General features: G+C 37.4%; 1 non-coding gene across 1 annotated transcript; it reads right to left on the reverse strand.

Moving 5' to 3' along the window:
* Nucleotides 1–9998: 9998 nt before the first annotated feature.
* LOC111749792 (U6atac minor spliceosomal RNA) lies at nucleotides 9999–10124 on the reverse strand. Its single transcript, XR_002784983.1, has one exon. It is a non-coding gene; the product is annotated as a U6atac minor spliceosomal RNA (small nuclear RNA).
* Nucleotides 10125–22338: the final 12214 nt, after the last annotated feature.

Raw genomic sequence — 22338 nt, forward strand, 5'->3', positions numbered from 1 at the left:
CTGTCCTTGACTTTGAAACTCAGAAATTTATTGGAAAGCCTTTAGGGGATGAGTACTTATTTATCCCCCATCTCCTTGTATTTTCTCTGTCAACAAGCACTTCATCAGCCTCTACTTCAACCTGTACCAGAATGGAGACCCACTATCCTCTGGCACCCTTTATGTTGTCAGATAATTCTTTTAGAAAGGTAGCCCTAAAATTATAGCTTCTCTTCATTAATTCTAAACCCACAGAGAGTAAGTAATTGCAAAGGCTGAACTAATGATCTTTGACTTACCAGAAGGATGGATCCATTGGCAATAGCAGCAGGCTATGGACCTTTCTACTCATTTGGAACCAAATTTATGTTTCATAGCCTAGAGCAGTGCTGTCCAGTAGAGATAGAATCCAAGCCTCGTGGGTAATTTAAATTTTTTCTAGTCCCCAGTGCCATCAAGTAGCCACATTAAACAATAAAACTTATTTATTTTTGTGCTTTAAATTGTATTTAAATAAAATAAGTATGGGCTCAAGCATAACAACGATCGTTGGGATGGCAGGACCAGGCAGTGTTTCGTTCTGTTGTACATAGAGTTGCTAACAACAGTGTGCTAACTATATGAATATAATTAATGCATCAAATATGTTATTAATATAAATAACATTTAATTCAGTTTTTAAATTTGAATTTAAACCAATTACAATGGAAAAAAACTGACAATTCAGTTCCTTAGTGGCAATAGTCACATTTCAAGTGTAATTGCCACTTGTTGGCTACCATATTGGTCAGCACAGACCTAGAGGATCGAGTCATGTTGAAGTGTTCACATGAAGCAAATATATTTACCTTTCCCTGAACTCTTACCAAAGAAAAACACTGAAGGAAGAATTTAAAACCAAATACAAATCATAACCTTAATTATGCCCTTCTTATCGAGAAAATATCTCTCAGGATACAGATCCTTTAGCATGACTTAGCTTGCCCATAGAAATGAGAACTATAGCAGCTTTTGATTTACACAGTGTGAGGGAGTAAGCCCCTCTATGTATGGGCTGGAGAGTCAATATCTTCAATAGAAAAGGCTTGCTCTTGAAAATTACTCTTACCCTACTATAAACTATCATGTTCTCTTTCTGGTACTCTGGGTTCAAATGAAAGGACATTCATCTAAAAGTGATAATAAAAGCATCAACATGTTAATAAACTTGGAGTAATTCTTTACTCTCCTTTTTCTTCTGCTCATATTCAATCTGTTGCTTTATTTTGCATTTGTTTGATTACTAAAGAATTTGAATATTTTTCCAAATGTGTGTTTACTCTTCATAGTTAAATGATTTTTCACGTATTTGACACATTTTCCTTTTGGAGTGTTTTTCTTTAGTTATTCCTCATTGGTTTGTAGTAGCTGTTTTTGTTCATAATGGAAATTGCTTAATTGTATTTTCTGCATTTATAAATAGTACAGTGTCATTATTAAAAAGATGAATAATAAGTACTTATAAAAAAGAAAGTAAATATAATATAAAATCCTACCACCTTGAGAAAAAAAGACCATTAATATTTTGGTGTTCATCCTTTTTTATATCTCTTTCTGAACGTAAATATAATTCTAATAAACAGGATCATATACATGCTGTCATTTTGCTTTGTCTTATTTTGTTTCCAAAGGTCACCTTTATTTAAAGCAGCTTCTTTTCTCATACTTTTTTTTCCTTTCCTTACTCTCCTCCTCATCATCTCCTTCAAGACTCACACCACCCCAACCCCAGATTCTAAAGTAAACAACCATTTGAATATTCTTCCATAACCCTCTCCATGCTAAAATAATCAAGTCTCAGTCTGTCTATACAATTACACACAGATGTTAATAGTAATGGCTTATTTTGTCAAATCTGCAAAAGGAAGTATATTCAGAGTCCTCTGTCTCCTCTATTTTCCCTCCATCCCACTATAGGCAACTATTTTTTTTTTTTTTTTACTATGAACACATTACTATACTATTCTATGGAAACCCTGGTGGCGTAGTGGTTAAGTGCTATGGCTGCTAACCAAGAGGATGGCAATTCGAACCCGCCAGGCGCTCCTTGGAAATTCTATTGGGTAGTTCTACTCTGTCCTATAGGGTCACTATGAGTCAGAATCAATTCCACGGCAGTGGGTTTTTTGGGTTTTACACTATTCTATATTACCTTCCCTCATTTCTTAGATGAATGGTAATATACTATACATAGTTTTGTCCAACTTGCATTTTTTTTGCCTGAAAAAAATCCTGGTTAACACTATATATTCGTAATACATACAGATCTACCTCATTTCTTTTAAAAGGAGCATAATACTCCATAGTGTAATATTCCTGCCAAAAATGCGTATGCTGAGTCTAACAAGAAAATGTCAAATACATTCAAATTGAGGGAATTCTACAAAATAACTGGCCTGTATGTATTCAAAGGACATCTAGATCAAGAAAGTGAAAGTAAGACAGAGAAACTGTGTGCGTGCCTTTTTAAACTTACTTTTATTTTGGGTATAAGAAACTTCCTTTGCATTTGGGTACCTATATTTCCTTTTTTATTTTTATAAATCCAATGTATATTCTTCATTTTTAATCCTCGAATAAGGAAAGGTCCATATATGCCTTTAACTAGTCCATAAACAGTTATGTAAATGCTCCTTAGAGTCCACCAAAACCCTCTGAGATGCTCTAAAAATTTTCCCCTATTTTCTAAGGCTGCTGGGAGTATATCAGGGCATGATCTAGATGCCAGAACTATGTGTAATCTTATAAGGGAAACATTTTACTCTTGTGCTTTCTTTGGGTTTCCTAAACAGGTTATAGTAAATGTTGTTGTTATTTGCCATGGAGTTGTTGCCGACTCATGGTGGCCCCACGGTACGGAGTAGAACTGCATTCTATTGAATTTTCAAGGCCTTTGTGACCTCTCAGAAGCAGATTGCCAGGCCTTACTTCTAAACCACCTTTGGGTGAGTTTGAACTGCCAACCTTTCAGCTAGTAGTACAGTGCTTAAACGTTGTGCACTGGTTGGCCCAGTCCCCGTTCTACGTAGATGATGTTCTTGTGCCCAGCTGGTCTTCCTATCCAGGAGTCAGACAGAAATGACCCAAATTTCCATCGTTCGGCCTGGTAAACGCCCTGAGAAAGCCTTCTTGCTTCCCAATATACATATTTTAGAATGTGTTTATCTGCAGAAACAGTAGAAGGACTTCTAAATAGCATAATGTGCTCCACTGTTATCTCCTTATCTCCAGATTTCATCCAGACAAATTACGGATTATAATAAAGTTTTGTCAGGATAACACTTAGTTTTTATTTTATTTTTTTTCCCCTAAAGATGTTCTTGTGAGCTGATCCTAACTTTCTTCCCATCTGTTCTCATCTACACTGTATTTTCAAAACAGCCTGAAAATAGTGCACAGAGGGACCACCCAGAAAACAAGAATTACTCTTGTTCTTCTTCTTCTTTTTTCTTTGCATTTATACCAAGAATTGGGTATAGAGTTGATGTACAAACTAAGCTGTCAAATAGGGAATACTACGAAAACTCATAGATTAGTAATACCAGGAAACCATTACCACCCCTAGAGTAGGAAAGAAAACTAAAAGACAGAAGAAGGGTGTTGCCAGAGCCAGAAGCCCAGGATAGCCAGTGGGAGCTAGAACCACAGTAACGGTGCTGGTGAAAAATGAGACAGCAGATGAGGGGATGTCAGAGCAGGAGCTGAGGTCATGGAGGACCCTCAACCACTAGAAAGGATGCCATATGGGGAGACTTGCCCTGACTTCTGTTTTTTCCCACTCTCCAATTTTTCATATAATTCATACAGAAGCTAATATGCGGGAGAGTATAAGAAATTAGCTCTCTGTGTTAGAACGTGGAGGAGGGAGGGAAGGAAATGGATATGAACGCAAACCACCAGTGAACCTACACAGATGCCAACTTTCCAAGTTTCCAAGAATGAAGCTAATTTCTTCCTATTCTTCCTGCTTTTGGCCACTGTAATAGGGATCTGAGATAAAATGATACCAGTGTTCAGGATGACATCTTATTCAGATTTCCCAGGTAAAGGTTATTTTGGAAAAAATACTCCAAAATATTCCATGAATCAAACATTTTAACTGATCTGATGAGTTAAAGTATGCTAGAGACAATTTTGAGACAAGTGAGTGATCTTTTTTTTTTCCAGAAAAAAATGTGGAAACTAGTTTGTGTTCATCAACACAACATCACCACAGGCACACTTTTCCTTGGCCAAAAGAAATTACACTTACCTTAGCTCTTGTTGTTTACTTTGTAGGGTGAGATGCCTGTGAAAACCTGGCTTCTCATTAGAAAATGGTCCAATATATTCTAAAAAGGTGTTTTCAAATGTTCTGTAAATTACTACTGAATGTTGAATTTTATGCAGAAACTGAAATGTCTTTCAGAAGTATTTCACTTGAAACAATTTGGAGAAAATTATTGTAAGTTAAATTGCTCTATAGCCAATAAAAGAAAGATTGGAACAATCTTGGAAATTGTCCACATGTATTTTTTTCCCTCAAGTAATGAGCCTTCTAAAATGAGCTGGCAATCAAGAATCGTGTTATTCCTACTCTCTGCATAACTGTTTCTGGTTTTCAGTAGGTAATGAGTTTGAGAATGCTATCTTTGACTAGGACCAGGAATGTGAGCTGTAGCATTGAGTAAAGGGTAATTATGCTTGCTCTTAAATTTTTCAATTTCTCTGTCATGAACACGTACTGTGCACTAGGCATGTGTGGTGCTAAGCATGGCATTAACGAAGATTAGTGAGACAGGCTGTATCCTGTCTAATTGCCCACAATCTAGAGGACAGAATAGACTATTAATAGATAATAATTCACGAGGTATAATTAGTAAAGTTTAATGAGAAATGTGTAAATGATATTCAAGATTTATTTTGAGCACATTCATGATATAATGCTAAGTAAAAAAAAAAAAAGAAAAAGAAGTTTATAGTACATTCCTAATTTGTTTAGATAGATAGATGAAAAAAAAAATTAGTTGCCATTAAGTTGATTCTGACGCATGGAGACCTCATTTGTGCTCCATAGGGTTTTCAGTGGCTGATTTTTCAGAAGTAGATTGCCAGCCTTTCTTCCAAAGGGCCTCTGGGTGGATTCAAACCTCCAAACCTTTGGTTAGTAGTCCAGCACATTAATTGCTGGCACCACCCAGGAACTCCAGATAGATAAATAGATATTATAGATAGGCATGTATGTAGATAGGTGAGTAGGTAGATAGACAGACAGAAATTCTGTAAAGAAAATCATCCATTGTTGAAAGTAGTTATTCGTGGGTTATGTGATTATGAGTAATGTGTTATGTATTTCTGTAAACATTTCTATATTTTCCAAATCTTTCTTTTTTTTTCTTTTACAGTGAGCAGAATTAATTTATAATTAAAAAAAAGTAAAAGCTGTTTAAAGATGCATTTATCTTTTACTAAACACGGTATCTCTTTTTTCTAAAGGCAAGTGTTGGCAAATTATGACCAGTGGGCCAAATACATCCTGCAGCCTGTTTTTTATAAATAAAGTTTTATTGGAACACTGTTATGCTCATTCATTTACATATTGCCCCATGGCTATTTTGCTCTATAAAAGCAGAGTTGAGTAGTTAAGATAGACTGTATGGCCCATAAAACCTGAAATATTTACTCTCTGGCCCCTGATTGAAAAATTTTGCTGACCCTTGCTCTAAAGAATAGACCAATGAATATGTTTTTCACCAAGACTCTTTATTTGTGGGAAAGAGCCAGGGAAAAGTCATCAAGATACATTACAAATTATTTAGAGTTCAAAAGTTGTCTCAAAGTCATTTATCTGGGCTAGAACTAATCTTTATTGAACATACACTTTATGCCACACACTTTATTTAGATTATTGGATTTAATCCTCAAAACAATATTATTAACAGAATCTATTTTCATTCTATTTTTTGAGATAATGAAACTGAGGCACAGAGAGGTCATACCCATAGTAGGAGGCAGAGCCAAAACTTATGTCCAAGCATTCTATTGTGGGTCCACAGTCCAGCCTTCATAATGTGAGGGAAACTCAAATGCTACATAGCCTCTGAATGGAATGGAAGTTGAACATGAAATCAGTCTTTACAAGATGATGATCTAAGAAGCCGTCACTGAATTCCTATTTCTAATTGGAAAGAAAATGCAGCTCTAATTACATCTATAGATCAAGACTTCCCTCTATAGGTTGGCTGCATTCCCCCAGGGGATGGACTTGGTAAAGTGCTCTGAGTTGATGGTATATATACCAAAAGGTCAGCAGTTCAAATCCACCAGCAGCTCTTTGAAAATTCTATCGGGCAGTTTGACTCAATGGCAGTGGGTTTGGATTTTTTTGGCATATTATATATATATATGTGTGTGTGTGTGTTTGTGTGTGTGTGTATATACATATATATATATATATATATATATATATATATATATATATCCAAAAACCAAACCTGTTGCCATCAAGTTGATTCCAACTTATAGTAACCCTATAAGTAGAACTGCCCCATAGGGTTTCCAAGTTGCTGCTAGTGGGCTCGAACTGTCAACGTTTTGGTTAGCAGCCTGAGTTCTCAACCACTGTGCCACAGGCCTATATGTATATATATATATATATATATATATTCTCTAGGGTGTGAGATTTTTGATTTGAGGGAGTTAATAAATTCCACATGCTTGTGAATTGAAAACATTAGATGAGATCCCTCACTGAGAATTCATGTTCTGTTAATGGTAATAAACAAAAGAAATTGATGGGATGTTTATGTGAATATTGCATGTCTTTTCACAGAATTTTCATTACTTTTATGACAATCAGAAGTAACAATGATGTGACTTTAAAATTGTTTGCTATGTCTGTGCTCAACTTTGAAACTAGATGAAAATAGTATGAATCCATCATGTGTTACTGTTTTATGAACTCTCAGCTCTCTACAGCACCGTTGGAATAGGAAAAGAGTTTTAAGGTTTTTTATATAACCTATATTTTTCTAATTTTATAATCCAGCAATGGTAATTGTAAAGCAAGTAACCAAGATGCTCGTATTTGAGCATATAAATTGCTTTTTATGAAGTGTTGATAGGGTATCCTGTCAGAGTGTTTTGATGGATGTTTTTCATATTGTCTTCCAGTTATACCGTGTCATAGATACAAATTCCACCTTTACATCCTGGTGATCTCTTAAATGTGCCCAGATGATTCTTTTGTGGATAAGAAGTAGAGTTTGGCATTACAGTCGTAAAGGATCATTTGTTCCAGGGTTTAAAAATGTCTTTGAAGCATTGCTAATATCACGTTTGTAACATATCCAGGGACAGATTACCCAACAAACAAGGTATACAGAGGCTTACTTACTAATTTTGCCTATTTTTCTCCACATCGAAGTTTAAAAAATTAAGCAGTGCTTTAAATGTTAAGTACTATTTCCTTTATCACATCCTTGCAACATTTCAACTTTTGGCTCTCTACTTAGGACTTGATATTTATCTCTTTTAGGTTGACTTGTTTAATTTGACTATAACTGTAGTAGTTTGTTTACTAAATTTCTCATTTATAATATCCTAAAACTAAAGACATTTTCATAGTCATAGGGTCGCTGTCAGTCAGAATCAACTTGACAGCACATGAGAACAGGCAACATATCATCTGCATTCACATCAAATCTCTCACGGATTTGGGGTAGTAGACTGTAATTTCTTAGAAGGTACGGAATACTCAAATCTGTATACAAATAATTGGGAAAAATTTTAAATGGTATGGAACAGGAGTAGATTTTTGTGCTATCTCCCAAGAAAAGACCATAACAATGTCATATTTCAAATACTATCTCTATGGAACCTAGGCCATTATGGAAGATGAATACCATTTATAACACTAAGGAATATAGAATGTCAGGGACAGATCTGTGGTGATGTGAGGAGGAAAAAGTAAAAGCTTGTATAATTTTTCAGTGATTTTTACCTACTTCAATAGGCTCACTTCAAGAACCTTAAAATATCTCGGTAACATACAATTTTTAATTTAAGAAATGATAATTCTGTCTCTCTGACCCATCACAGTCTCAGAGAATCCCAGTCATGTTTTCATTTCGGTGTGGGAGCATTTTATTCTCTGGTTGACAGGGATCAATAGACAGTTTTTTATAAGGGATAGGGATTCCATTTCGACAAAATTAAGCTGCATACATGTTGCACACTTTCTTTCTATATTATTGCCACAGCAAATTATCAATTATTTAAATATGTAATTTAAGTTTTTATCCATAACCTATCACAGGACACTGCTCTTTACTTAAAGGAATAAAATTCAGCCTGTCCCTTTATGACTTTTACATTCTATTAGGTGGAGTTGTTGTTGTTGTTAGGTGCCGTTGGGTCGGTTCTGTTTCAATAGAAGGAAACACTGTCCAGTCCTGTGCCATCCTCACAATCATTGTTATGCTTGAGCCCATTGTTGCAGCCACTATGTCAGCCTAACTCGTTGAAGGTCTTCCTCTTTTTTTGCGGACCCTTTACCAAGCATGATGTCCTTCTCCAGGGACTGGTCCCTCTTGATAACATGTCCAAAGTATGTGAAATGAAGTCTTGCCATCCTAGCTTCTAAGGAGCATTCTGGCTGTACTTCTTCCAAAACAGATTTGTTCTTTCTTTTGGCAGTCCACGGTATATTCAATATTCTTTGCCAACACCGTAATTCCAAGGCATCAATTCTTCAGTCTTCCTTACTTATTGCCTAGCTTTCACATGCATCCGAGGCGATTGAAAATACCAGGGGAGTAAGACAAGTATAAAATACATGTCTTACCCAGAAAAATATTTTGTGAATATTGACAAGCTGATCTGAAATTTATACGAAAAGACAAAAGACTCAGAATAGCCAACATGATACTAAAGAAGAACAAAGTCACAGAACTGATATTACGTGACTTCAAGAATTAGTATAAAGCTACAGTGATCGAGACAGTGTGGTATCAGTGAGAGGATAGACAGATTAATGGAACAGAATAGAGTTCAGTAATAAATCCACACAAATATAGTCAACTGATTTTTGACGAAGGAACAAAGAGGACTCAATGGAGAAGAGACAGACTCTTCAACAAATGGTGCTGAAACAACTGGACATCCACATGCAGAAAAATGAGTTTTGACACAGAAGTTTCACCTTCCCTGAATATTAACTCAGAACAGGTCATAGGTCTAAATGTAAAATTATAAAACTTCTAGAAGATAACATAGGAGAAAATCTCGGAGACCTTGGGTTTAGCAATAAGTTTTTAGACAAAACACCAAAAATGCAATCCATGAAATAAAAAATCAATGCATTGGACTTCATTAAAATTAAGAACTTATGTTCTGTGACAGACACTATTAAGAGAATGAAAAGAAAAATCACAGACTGAGAGAAAATAGTTGCGAAACACATATCTGATTAAGGACTTGTATCCAAAATATACAATGAACACTTAAAATTCAGCAATAAGAAAACAAACAACCCATTTACAAGACGAGTAAAAGATCTGAGCAGACACCTCACTAAAGAAGATATGCAGAGGGCAAATAAGCATATGAAAAGAAAGATATTCAACATTATATGACATTAGTGAATTGCAAATTAAAACAAAAATGATATACCACCACACATCTATTAACCAAAAAAGAAAAATCAAACCCACTGCTATCATGTTGATCCCAACTCATAACAACCCTATAGGACAGAGTAGAACTGCCTCATATGGTTTCCAAGGCTGTAAATCTTTCCAGAAGAGGACTGCCACATCTTTCTCTCAAGGAGTCAGCTGCTGGTGGATTCAAACTTCTGGCTTTTGGTTAGCTGCTGAGTGCTTTAACCACTGCATCACCAGAGAACTGCCCCTTAGTGTTTCCAAGGAGTGCCTGGTGGATTCGAACTGCTGACCTTTTGGTTAGCAGCCAAACTCTTAACCACTACACCACCAAGTTTCCAAAAACTGTGTCTAGATGCCACAAAGTAAGTGGCAATGCCTTAACTGTATGTGTGTTGTAAAGCCCGAAGGCCTCTCCCATCCTTGTCAAGGGGAGTGCTGACCTTCTATCCCTTCATACAACACCCACACCTATTAGAATGGCTAAAATCCAAAACACAGACAACACCAAGTGCTGACGAGGACATGGAGGAACAGGAGCTCTCATTCATTGCTGGTGGGAATGCGAAATGGTACAGCCACCTTGGAAGATAGTTTCACAGGTTTTTTTTTATGAAACTAAACATAGGCTTACCATAAAAAACTAAACATAGGCTTACCATACTATCCAGCAATTGGATTCCTAGATATTCAATCAAATCAGTTGAAAATGATATGTCAACAGCAAAACCTGCACACAAATGTTTATAGCCACTTTATTCATAACTGCCCAAACCTAGAAATGACAAGTATGTCCTTCAATAGGTAAATGGATAAATAAACCGTGGTTCATTCATACAAAGAAGTCAAACCAAAAAGAAAAGCCAAACCCAGTGCTGTCGAGTCAATTTCGACTCATAGTGAAGTACATCCATACAAATAAGCTATTAAATCATGGAATGGCATGAAGGAACCATAAACGCACACTGTGAAGCAAAAACCAGTCTGAAAATGTTCCATACTGTATGATTGCAGCTACATGACATTCTGGAAAAGGAAAAACTAGAGAGAGAATAAAAGCATCTGTGATTGTCAGGTATTCAGGGGGACAATGGAGAGAGGGATGAATAGATGGAAAAGAAGTTTTTAGGGTGGTGAAACCATTCTGTATGATATTGTAGTGGTAAATACATGATACTATGCATTTACCAAAATCCATAGAACTGTACAACACAAACTGTGAATCCGAATGTAAACTATCCCCCACGTGTCTGTCAGTTTGTCGTACTGTGGGGGCTTGTGCATTGCTGTGACGCTGGGAGCTGTGCCACCAGTATTCAAATACCAGCAGGGTCACCCATGGCAGACAGGTTTCAGCTGAGCTTTCAGACTAAGACAGGCTAGGAAGAAGGATCTGGTAGCCTACTTCTGAAAAGAATTAGCCAGTGAAAACCTTATGAATAGCAGCAGAACATTGTCTGATACAGTGCCTGAAGATGAGCCCCTCAGGTTGGAAGGCACTCAAAAGACAACTGGGGAAGAGCTACCTCCTGAAAGTAGAGTCGGCCTTAATGACATGGATGGAGCCAAGCTTTCGGGACCTTCTTTTGCTGATGTGGGACGACTCAAAATGAGAAGAAACAGCTGCAAACATCCATTAATAATTGGAACCTGGAACGTACATGATACCAGGAGGGACCATTCCCTGGAGAAGGACATCATGCTTGGTAAAGTAGAGGTCAGTGGAAAAGAGGAAGACCCTCAATGAGATGGACTGACATAGTGGCTGCAACAATGAGTTCAAAAGAAAAAGCATAACAATAATTGTGAGGATGGCACAGGACTGGGCAGTGTTTCATTTTGTTGTGCATATTGTCTTTATGAGTTGGAACCAACTTGACAGCACCTAACAACAGCACAATGTAAACTGTAAAATTTAGTTAATAATTTATCAATTTTGGTTCATCAATTGTAACTAATGTACCACAGGAATGCAAGATGTTAATAATGGGAAAACCGTGTGCAGTAGGGGGAGAGAAGAGGTATATGGGGACTCCGTACTCTCTGTACAATTTTTCTGTAAACCTAAAACTACTCTAAACAACAAAAGCTGTTAATTAAAAAATACGTGTAACAAAATGCTATGTAAATGCCACCAGCAAAATTCTACAAGGGTTCAGGCACTTTGTGGGAGGAGAGTTCATGAGTGAAGGGGCTCTGATAGATGGATAGCACTGAAAGATATCCCAGCTGGAGAACACGGAAGAGCAGAAGCTTGGCAGCAGGAAACGTGAAGGGCAGCATTTGGCTAGGAACAAGGGTTCTGGATCCATCTTACTCTCCCTCCTTCCGAAGTAATGGCCTGTGGAATACACAGACAAGGATTTATAGCCAAATGAGAAGTGATGCACACTTTATTAATCTGTGTACTCATCCTAACCACCCAGAAAATGCAGGCCTCCAGTAAACTGTGTTGGAAAAAATGAGACCAGAATGGCTATTGTTATTCCTCCCATCTTTGTCCCCAGTTGAGTTCTCAACCCATCTGGAGGTAGAAAAGATGGAGCAGGGGGCAAATGCAGATGACTATTTTTCTTCAATTAGGTCGTCCTGGTCAGCAGTGTCAGGTGGTCTTTGGGATGCTGGACTTAGAGACTTGTGCTGAACCTCTGCTCTCCCCATGGGTTTAAGACAGAATCACAAGGAGAAATGAAGACTAGATCTTCCCAACACTCAAATTTCCTTTTGCCTTGCTCCCAGTAAATCAATGTTTGATTTGGGAGGAAATTTTGCAATAGTAATAATAACACCTTGTTTTTTGTGGTCACTAATCTATCTCCAAAGGAGCTCTGGTGGCACAATGATTAAACATGCAGCTGCTACTGAAAGGTTGGCGGTTTGAACTCACCTAGTGGCTCTGTGGGAGAAAGACCTGACGATCGACTCCTGCAGAGATTACAGCCTAGAAAACCCTATGGGCCAGTTCTACACAGTCATGTAGGGCCACTGAATCGAAAATCAACTCGATGGCACCTGACAACAACAACAGTCTATCTTCCAGGAGCCCTCGTGGTGCAATGGTTTAATGCTTGATTGTTAACCGAAAGTTTGGTGGTTTGAACCCACCTAGTGGCTCCGTGAAAGAAAAGCCTGGCGATCTACTTCCATAATGACTACAGCCTTGGAAACTGGGTGGGGAAGTTCTACTCAGTCACATGGGGTTGCTAGGAGTAGGAACCTACTCAACAGCACAAAACAACAGCAACACAACAATCTATCTCCAATATTTATATGTGCTGGTCTAAACTTCTGATATCTGTTCATTTTCAGACTTCATTGTAATGAAATTTTTTTATGTAATACACTGAAAAATGTTCAGTTTTTTGAACACTTATTCAATTTATCCTTTTTTACCTAGTAATTATTGTAATAACTGAATTGCTATCTTTTCTTAAGATGAAGAAACAATATAAACAATAAAACATTCCTGTTTTTGATTCTGTATTTTAGCTTCACAGACATAAGCTTTCCTAGAGGAACTTGTAAAAAATAATGTACCTTCTAAAGACACCTTCATAGGATCAGAGCAAAATCCAAACAATGATATAGGATAAAAAATGGAGACTAGCATAGGCCTTTGTTTCAAAGAAAAAGTCTATGAAGAGAGACACACGGACTCGAATTAGAACAAAGATGGTTCCGAAATGAGCTTTTAATGTGGAAGAAATATTTCTGCCTGGTTTTGGAAGAGCTGAATAGATCTGGCTAACTGAGAACATTTAAGAACTATTTTAATTGCTTATCACCCACATACACACTAATAAAAATGGCACTGAGGATTTGTTTTACTATGTGGATTTGGAATCCAGAAATTAGGACATGAAATTCAACGTACCCTAAGCATCCTTTGCCCTATCCCCCTAATTTTTCCAGTTAAGCACCCAGACTCTTAAGCAGCCAGCAAAAAAGTTGGGGTAATCGTCCTTCATTTTCCTGTACCGACATTATAACTATTTTAAACAGAATAAATTCAATCGTTGAGCAGGCAGATGTGTTCATTAAAAAATGAGTGAGCATTTTAGCCATACAGATGAACAATTTAAGATGCAAAATATTAGACCAAAAAGCTGTTTGGAAATTCACAAGCACATATAGATTAAACCAGCTAGTACTGGCTCAAGCGCTACCAAAGCGTGATACAGACAGAGCAGTCACTGAAAGCCTTTTAACTAAACCCTGTAAACATACAATTCCTTGGCCAAGTAGCTTGGAGAGCCCAATGCAGCTTTTGGATTCAGGGTACAGAATGGAGTAATGATGTAGAAGAGGCACGGAGAGGGGGTAGTTGCCTAATGAATGGAAGTCAGGAGAAATCAGTACCAGAAAAAGATCCTAGGGAAGCATTCCATGAGCAGAATGAAAACTGTCTTCACTAGCAATTCCTGAAAGGTGCAAAAGGAGCCCCCTTGTTAATATGTAGGAGTCTTTGGGTACCACAAATGATTAATGTGCTGGCTGCTAATAGAAAAGTTGGAAGTTCGAGTCCAGCCAGAGGCCTAGCAATCTACTTCTGAAAAACTACAACTATTGAAAACCCTATAGGGCACAATTCTATTCGAATGCAAATGGAGTCACCAGGTTTGGAATGGACTTGATGGCCCTGGTTTAGTTTTTTGTTTGGGTTGTTAATACTTAATATACTTAGCTCCTATTTATCTTTTAAAGGTCAGCTGAAGAACAAGCCTGATTGGTGACATAGATAAACATTGCCTAGCAGCATCTGGTTCAATGCAATTCCTGTAACTGAGCTGGGTATATTGATAAATATTTTCAAATATACACATGCACACATACATACACTACATATTTGCCCTTTTATACATTGAGTCCAGACTAGAGGAGGCAAGATAGCAAACGTGGTTGTGGAACATTAAAAGTAAGGTAAGCTGGAATGATTACTCAGAGTGGGTGTGAAAAAAGGTCAGTTTTCAAAATAATTTTATAATAAATGAGCTAGATATGAAATTCAATTTGGTGCAGGAAGAGTTTTGGCTGAGGAAACACTGAGATGAAGTTTATTTTCAGGAGTCATTGGTCTGTGTCTGCTACTTCTGGGAAATACCCTGAGGGCTGGTGTATCTTTGCTCCCAGAGCTTTCTGTCTGGACTGGATTTCTTTTTCTGCTCATCCTTCATCTCCTCTTCCTCCTTCTATTAATCATTCTAATTTGGAAAACTCTTTCCGTCTCCTTTGCATCACTCCATGTATTTAACTGTCTTGAAATTCAGAGCATAGAATTTGGACTGATATTGGGTTTAGCAGTTCAACAATTGGAGTTCATGCTATTTTACCACCAACCCTAATGATGCCTTATTTCTCCTCTGTTTTTCCTTAATGTGAAAGTAATACATGATTATGAATTAAAGGATATATATATATCATATTTTCCATAATGCTTTATATCCTGAGTTTTTTCACTTGATAGTACATCATAAACACCTTTCTGCATCAATAAGTATAAATTTAATCTTTTTCAATGGCTGTTTAATTTTCCATTATATTTGTGTATTATAAGTTAGATAATAATGATCTAAAATCTTCTTGTTGTAATATTATAAAAATTTTCCAAGTTTGGACTGCAACACTTCTTGATTTCTACCTCTCACACAGAAAATATTCAGAAATAACTAGCCTGTTTTTCCAGAGAAAGAAGCTTTCCCATCCAAAGATAGCCATTAGTATCTGTGGATGCATTGTAGTATAATAAGAGGTGTGCACGATGTTGTTAGAGGCTGGGTATATTGATAAATACCAGGGTCAAGGAGAGACCATAATGTATACCAATTGAGTCTTTTTGTAGATAGATAACTGACATCTAGTTGACCCTGATTCATGGAGCTCTTATGTACAACACAACAAAATGTTGTACATCCTGAATCATCCTCACGATCACTGGCATGTTTGAGTCTGCTGTTGTGGCTATTGTGCCAATTCATTTCACCCTCACTGGCCCTCTACTTCACTGAGCATGATGCCCTCCTCCAGCGATTGATTACTCCCGATAATGTGAACAAAGCCAGCGAGTTAGACAATGTTTCATTGTGATCCATAAGATTTACATTGGCTAAATTTTGGAAGTAAACCTTCAGGTCCTTATTCCTAGTCTAGAAGCTTTGCTGAAACCACCACAGGTGACACTGTGTGTTTTGAAATACCAGTGACATAGCCTGTAGCATCACAGCAATACCCAAACCAGAACAGTATGACAAACTGGCAGATGGGATTGAGCCTTTAGACCAGGGATTCCTAACCTTGACTCCCCAAGTCTCAAATGTCATGAGAAAATATCAGTAGGATGGCTGGGAGATATTTTTAATATTCCTAAAAGAATAAGCATAAACATATACTTGCCCATATAAAGACAATATGAGCTAAGTACAGTATTATATATTTCGGTTTTGCTCATGCTGCTTAACTCATGCTATTTAGAATTGCTGATTGGCATTTATGTATAAGTAATTAACAAAATATTTTAAAAACAATGAATTGCTTAAGAGTTAGAAGAAGGCAAAAATCCTTCAAGCATCGTAAATTCTATGATGCCAAAGTAACAAAAAAAGGTTCTTGATAATGAGAAGAAATTATTAGAAATCATTAAATAAAGAAAATTTCTGAAACAAATTCTCATAGGCTTTGGTTCACTTTTGAATATGTTCCTTTGTGAAAAATTCGTCTAGATATTTTCCCAGGCCTCCTATGCATTTAAGGACCCGTGGCACAGTAGAGCAATGGAGATGTAGTGGTGAAAAGCTTGGAGGTAAGTGAAAAGTCAGCAGCCCAAATCCACCAGCCCCTTCTTGGAAACCACATGGGGCAGTTCTACTCTGTTCTACAGGGTCCTTATGATTCGAAATTGACTTGATGGCAATGCGTTTGGTTTTTGGGTTTTGGTGGTGCAGTAGTTAAGCAGCTCAGCTGCTAACTGAAAAGTCAGTGGTTCAAATCCTTGACAAAACCCACCAACTGCTCTGAGAGAGAAAGATGTGCCAGTCTGCTTTCTGCTTCCTTAAAGATTACAGCCTCGGAAACCCTACTGGGGCAGTTCTACTTGTCCTACAGGGTTGCTATGAGTTGGAACCAACTGGACAACAACAGGTTCTTTTTTTCTCCTTTTTTTCTCCTATGTATTTAGCTACCAGATGCAGGGGAGAGAGCCTGTGGACTGGTAGCCTGAGTAAACATTCCTCTACACCTTGGAGATGCCCTAGAGTCCCGTCCATGGATGTGGAAAGGACTAGCCCAGCAAAGTTTGTTTGGAATAAAAACAAAAAATTGGCAAGCTCTGGTGGCCATATTTGTTTATATCGTGCTGGAAATCTCAATGATTTCAGGGCAGAGTATGTTGATGACAGTTATGTCCTTGAAAGAGTATGTGTGGCTAATGAAAAAAGATATAATAAAGTACTATTGCTATTGTGGAAAAAACACCTGGCTGGGTTATATCTTGGGCTCTGAAATCAGGGTGATCTGGATTTTAATTTCAGATTTAGTGTTTAACAGTAATATGGCTTTAGGAATGTGCTGAATCACTCTGTTCTAAATCTCCTCATCTATAAAATGTACATAATAATATCTCATTCACAGTGCTGTGCTGAGTTTTAAGTATGCACTTGCCCATATTTAGTACTCAAAAACTTTATTTTTATTATTATTATCATTATTGGTATTATTTCTCAATGACTTTGGGCAAGTCACTTAGCTTTTTCTAAATGTAAAGGGAAAGTCTTTGTCTAGATGATCTATCTATAATCCTTAGACATGAACACTGGATTCTTGTGGAGTGTGAATAATTTTAAGATATTTCAGAAATAAATTCAAATCTACCAGGGACTGAGGTTACGAGACTGAGATGTTCCATTTCATAGTGCCCTGAGATTTGCCTTTTCATCACTGGCATTAAGTGTTGCAGAACCTTCAATCCCATGATTACCAAGTTTTTTTCATAGGTGAGACATTTGTATCATTTTTCCTGATTTCAAAATGTCAATCTTGGCCAGCCAATCCTTGCCCCACTGCCCACCCAAAGGGGACGTGTGTGTGTGTGTGTGTGTGTGTGCATGTCTTAGTCATCTAGTACTTCTATAACGTAAGTACCACAAGTGTACAGCTTTAACAAAGAGAAGTTTATTCTCTCACAGTCCAGTAGGCTAGAAGTCTGAATTCAGAGTGCTGGTTCCAGGGGAAGGCTTTCTCTCTCTGTCAGTTCTGGAGGAAGATCCTTCACATCAATCTTCCCCTGGTCTGGGAGCTTCTCCACACAGGAACTCCAAGTCCAAACGACACACTCTGCTCCCGGCACCGCTTTCTTGGTGATATGAGGTCCCCATGTCTCTCTGCTTACTTCTTTTATGTCTCAAAAGAGATTGGCTTAAAACACTATCTAATCTTGTAAATCTCATCAATATAACTGCCACTAATCCATCGGGGTGGGTTTAATCAATCTTATTACATCACATCAGATGACATTACATCAGATGATTACATGGCAGACAATCATACAATACTGAGAATCATGACCTAGACAAGTTGACAGATACTTTGGGAGGACACAATTCAATCCATGGAAGTATATGTGCATTTTTTTTTTCTCATTGAACCTTGAAACCTTAGATACGTGGGAGAATTGTGAAAATAATGTTGGTAATTGCTCTCAGTGAATTCCAGGCTTTCTGGAGCCATTGAGGCTAGATGAGACCCTGAAACTATTTTCCTTAGATAAGCTTCAGCTTTAAACCTTAAACCAAAACTATCTCCTGAAGTCTTTTTTGAACCAAAAATAGCTTAATTAGTAAAGTATGTATGCTTTGAGCATTGTGCTGTTTAAAGAATTACCTATGTGACATCAAATTGATAAAAGCAACTGAAAAGCTTTGATGGGAAGCTTAGGGGGCAGTGTGACTAACATAATGGTGGTGGGATAATTTGGTAAAGAATAGCAAGAATGGTGGCACAACTTAAGAATGTAACGAATGTCACTGAATTGTATATGTAGAAATTGTTGAAATGGTGCATCTTTGACTGTATATACCAGATTTTTACATAAATAACGCGTACCTTCGGTGTTTGTTTGCTGGCTGTGCTCTCCCCCTCACAGGTGCTGCCGTGCCAATCCTCTTCCACATGTTGCTGTAAAAAAAATTAGCATAGCAGGCTTATAAAAATTCCTCCTGAGGGCAGGGCGTGGCTGGCAAACAAACACAGAAGGCATGCCTTCCTTGCTTAAAAATACAGTATTTTCACAAAAATAAAAATAATAGAAATAAAAAAAAGTTGGTAATTGCTAGGTCAAGCATTATCTAGTTCCTGCATAGAGGCTGTGGTAAACAACTCAGTTGTTTAGCACTAAGCACAGTGAGAAAGGAAACTGTTCCTTTTGCTTTAGATGGGATTAAAAAAACAATTTAATAGTGAGTCAGTGGTGTTATCTCTCTTTTAAAAGAGCAGCATATTTTTTCCTGTTTAGTTCCATGGCCTAAAAGTGTTTTTATGGCAGTCAGCCAGCAGAGGCTCAAACAACCCATGGACTACACGCAGGGTAGTCATCAATCCTTCTTTTGCTGTCTGAATGTTAGGTTTTCAAACCTCTCCATTAGAATAAAAGGTGAAATAAATTGCCAGGTTTAAATTTAATACTTAGCTCCCATACTGAATAATTACAGCATTGTTGGAAACCCTGATAGAGTGGTAATGAGCAGCCCAATCTATAATGTGTAATACATCAACTAAAATTTTATATTGGTTTCTTCCAAAAGGCTTGGCTTCTACGTGTCTGTGAAATACGAAAGACATCAGGCACCAATAACCTGAATTCTAAAGCCTCAGCCTACTCTTCCCAAAAAATACACACACAACACACACACATACACACGAAACAATAACAGAATGACATTACGATTTCATTGAAAAAATACGTGCAAACTTAAATATGTAAAATAATTCACAGAAATGAAGCTAAGGAGAGTTTGCACATAGATTTTCAATGTAAAAGGGAAAAGAAGCAATAAATAGCATTTTGAAATCCACTACATACAAAATTCTGAAGCCAGTCTTGATATTCCTATGCTTAAAGCCCTTCAGTGGCTCTCAGCACACCAGAATGAAGTTCAACCATGATCTCTTATTTTCACGTCTTTTTATCCATTCATTTATTTTGTGAACGTGTATGGGGCACATACAATGTGCCAAGTAATGTGCAGTGAACTGGGGGTACAATGGTGAACAGAAACGAATATACTACCTGTTACATTAGAATAGATTTTAAGTTGCTGGAGAGATAGACACTAATCAAATAGTGAAAAACACATGTGTAAGTACAAAGTAATCAGTTCTTCAAAAGAGATAAATAATGCATTTAACACAATCTAGAGTTTCATGCTTGGGAAAGTAGAGGGTCAGCAAAAAGAGGAAGACCTTCAAGAGATGGATTGACACAGTGGCTGCAACAATGGGCTCAAACATAGCAATGCTAAGATGGCACAGGACTGGATAGTTTTTTGTTCTGCTGTACATAGGTTTGCCATGAGTTGGAACTGACTTGACAGCACCTAACAAAAACAATAAAGAGTTTTCAAGCAAAGGGAAAAGCAAAGACAAAAACCCTGTAGCAAGAAGGAGCATAATAATTTGAAGAACTAATAAAGGGAGGCTAGAATTTAAAGAAGACGGAGGTATGGAAGAGACGATATAGGTGATGAGAGGTAAGTAGGGCCCAGATCTTGCAGAGCCCTATGGGCTATGTTTCTGTATATAAGAGTATTGGGAAATCATTAACATGTTTTTAAGCAAGGGCTCTTATGGTCAGATCTGCATTCTAAAACAACTGTTGGCAAGCTATGGCCCACAGGCTAAATCTGACCTACAGCCTATTTTGTAAATAAAGGCAAGATATCACTGTTCATGTATGCATTCTTTATGGATGTTTTGAGCTACAACAGCAGAGTAGGGTAGTTACAACAAAGACCTTATGGGCCCACAAAACTGAAAATATTTACCAGTTAGTCCTTAATGGAATGCTTTTGCTCACCGGTGTTCTAAAGTATTAGTCCTGCTCCTGGGAGGAGAATGGTTTTAAAGTAGCAAGAGTGGCTACAGAAAGATCAGCTTAAAGTATGTTGTTTTTAGTAATACAGGCCAGAGATGTTTTAGAAATACAGCTAGCACTAAGCGGTGTTGATGATGAAGACATAGAGTTCTGGATGGATTTGAGAGAGATTTAAGAGGTAAACTATGCAGAAATCAATGATTTATTGGCTATATTGCGTGAGAGATGGAAGTTTTAAGGATAAACCGTATGTTCTATCCTGCACTGCTAGATGGATGGTAGTGCCATTTACCAGAAGCATAACATAGAAGGAAGATTATAAGCTTAACTTTGAACATGTTGTGTTTGAGTTGACTTTGAAACAAGATGAGATGTAAAGTTCTCAGTTGGACCTGAATCTCAGATAAGAATCTCAGACAAGAAATTTGTAAACGTATGTGACTAGGAGCCTTGTGCTTGGATGATTTTGCCTAGAAAAAGATTACAGGGTAGAAAGAAAAATCTAGCACCATGTGTTGAGGGGCTCCAATGGTTTTGGCCTATGTAGAATGAGATTTACTTACAAGGAGAACCAAGAAAGGAGTTTGTTAGAAAGTATGCTTTCAGTGAATTCTAGGAAAAAGAATGTTTTAAGGATAGAGTGATTAACAGAGGGTGCTTACTGAGCAAAAAGTCCATTGGATTTATGATAGTAGAAATCATTAATGGCCTAAGAGAGAGCTTCTAGGTGCAGTGATAGAAGCTGAAGCCAGACTGAAGTAAGATCAGAAGAATTTAAGATATGTAGGTAGGTTGTATAGGTAATTCTTGTATACAGTATGTTTATGAAGAGGAAGAAATGCTATTTTGTATCTCCATCTCACTGAGGCTAACTTTTAAGTCCAGACACCTCTTATTCTGCAAAGATTTCCTTAACACCCCACCTTCGTCCAGAAGACTGAATTAGGGGCTTCTCTCATAAGCTCTCTCACTAACTCTTATTATGTACCACATATTACACTCATTTACCACTGGCAGACTATACATCTTAAATTGTAACCCACTTGAGTGGTAGGGTTGGTTCTTTTTGACGGTTAATGCACTCAGCTACTAACTGAAATGTTGGAGTTCGAGTCCACCCAGAGGCACCTTGTAAGACGGGTGGTGATCTGCTTCTGAAAAATCAGCCATTGAACACTATGGAGCACAATTCTATCCTGACCAAAATGGGATTGCCATGAGTCGGAATCAGCTCCACAGCAACTTTTTTTTTTTTTTTTTTTTTTGGTGCTGTCAGAATTTTGCCGTCAATAACAAATTTTGGATAACAAAGAAAGCTAAAAAAGTTCCCCAAATGTTAAATACACGTTCCAAAAAAACCATTGTTGTTGAGTTGATTCTGATTTATAGAGACCCTGTAGGGACACAGTAGAACTGCCCCAAAGGGTTTCCAAGGAGTGTCTGGGGGATTTGAAATGCTGCCATTTTGGTTAGCAGCCAAGCTCTTAACCACTGCACCACTTGTTGTTGTTAGGTGCAGTTGAGTCAGTTCCGACTCAGAGTGACCCTATATACAGCAGAACAAAACACTGCCCAGCCCTGCACCATCCTCACAATTGT

The sequence above is a fragment of the Loxodonta africana genome, chromosome 8, assembly GCF_030014295.1.
Source record: "Loxodonta africana isolate mLoxAfr1 chromosome 8, mLoxAfr1.hap2, whole genome shotgun sequence".
NCBI classification, from domain to species: Eukaryota; Metazoa; Chordata; class Mammalia; order Proboscidea; family Elephantidae; genus Loxodonta; species Loxodonta africana.